Source organism: Limulus polyphemus, unplaced genomic scaffold, assembly GCF_000517525.1.
Source record: "Limulus polyphemus unplaced genomic scaffold, Limulus_polyphemus-2.1.2 Scaffold636, whole genome shotgun sequence".
Classification (NCBI taxonomy): Eukaryota; Metazoa; Arthropoda; class Merostomata; order Xiphosura; family Limulidae; genus Limulus; species Limulus polyphemus.
In genome coordinates this window covers 262,651-264,506 of record NW_013666246.1, presented here as the reverse complement: position 1 = coordinate 264,506, position 1,856 = coordinate 262,651, and positions in this window count along the sequence as shown.

Sequence of the window (1,856 nt, the reverse complement as noted above, 5' to 3'; positions counted from 1 at the left end):
GTGGAACAGCTGTAGTTGTAGTAAAAACTGGTTACGTATGTAAAAACAGTGGAACAGCTGTAGTAGTAAAAACTGGTTATGTATGTAAAAACAGTGGAACAGCTGTAGTAGTAGTAAAAACAGTATGTGACTTGTGTTATAAATTTTAAATATTTAGTTTTCACCACCAATTTTAGTAAATTTGCTGAAATAAGAAACTTAACAATTTGATGATTTTACCGGTGCTTGAATTGTAATTACCTAGTCCATGCATATAGTGAAAGAAGTAAACACTATACTTGTTCTCTGGTATATATACATATACTGTGACGACATCAAGTAATTCATATGATGATCATATTCAAGATTTAACTGTTCCTTTGCATCAAGCACATCAAAAGCTAACTAAAAATCAATTTCATTAATGATTGATAACACGATATAGATATTATCTGGGAGAGGTTCCTGCATTGAGGCTAAGTCAGTCAGTGTTGTCTCGCATTTAAACTTTACTTCAAGATGTTTCACTTCAATTTGAGCTCTAACTTTATCACTGTTATTATACTGATGTTTGATTCTGGACTCTGTTCCTCTTACATAGTGTGCTGCTGAAAAATACACAATTATAAGAGGTGATTTTTTTTTTAAATCAAAGTTCTTTTTGTCGCTCAGTTAGAAGTTAATTTATGTGTAACAAGTCGAGAGAAACTAACATGTTTCTTAAGGACCGAACTGATTAACGTACAGCATAAAGTTTTCGTGAGGCTGCATATTTAAAAGTTTGCGAACGCTTTTCTAAAGAAAGTATCTACCCTGTGACGTCACGGAATTCTAGTCCGTGAAACAAACCTGTCTGGAAGTATCCAGTTACGGTTTTCAGAAATACTGCCTTAGCTTATTTACCGCCACTAAAATAAGTTACTCTGACATCACGCTGACGTATTCGTGACCTTATTGTGATTTCATGATGACGAAAATGTTTTATTGTGATATCATGATGACACTTTAAATTACTAAACGTAGTAAGAACAACAATTCTTCAGTAATACACTAAAATGATTTAAGTAATGTAAAAACACACGAAATCTGCTGATCCCATACTATGTTGTTACTTAATATTGAATGTTAACATAACCAAAAGCAAGCGTATACGTTCCAGTGTAACACGACCTGTGATTTGTTGATTATTTAGTGCATACATCTACATTCCAATGTATCGTGTCTTATGGTTTGTCGATTCACTAACTGCATACACAAATATTCGAAGCTGGACTTCAATAAGTACTGTTTTCTTGTTGCAATAGATATATGCAAGTGTAATTTTTTGTGAACTTTTTTCACTGTTTCTTTTTTTCGTTATTGGAAGCCATAAATAAAAGATGAACCAAATTTGTCTATTTCGTTTTTCATACAATATGGAATCAGTATATTCAATCAGTTCACTAGTAAAAAAAAAATGGTATTAGGTAAAAATATCTGGTATTATTTCGCTTTAAAATGTTTTAAAATAACCTAACAAGTAAAAGCATTTTTTTTCTACTTTAAAATTAAACAACTTTTATTAAGTTCTAATGCTTTGACGATATCTAATCTTAAACATTTTACATTAAAAATTGTTACCCAACAACGGTTTATTCACAATGTTGTTTGTTATCCACGAACTGGTTTTTGTTCCACGGTTTTCGTAACGTTGTTTGTTATCCACGAATTGGTTTTTGTTCCACAGTTTTCGCAACGTTGTTTGTTATCCACGAACTGGTTTTTGTTCCACAGTTTTCGCAACGTTGTTTGTTATCCACGAACTGGTTTTTGTTCCACAGTTTTTGCAACGTTGTTTGTTATCCACGAACTGGTTTTTGTTTCACGGTTTTCTCAAC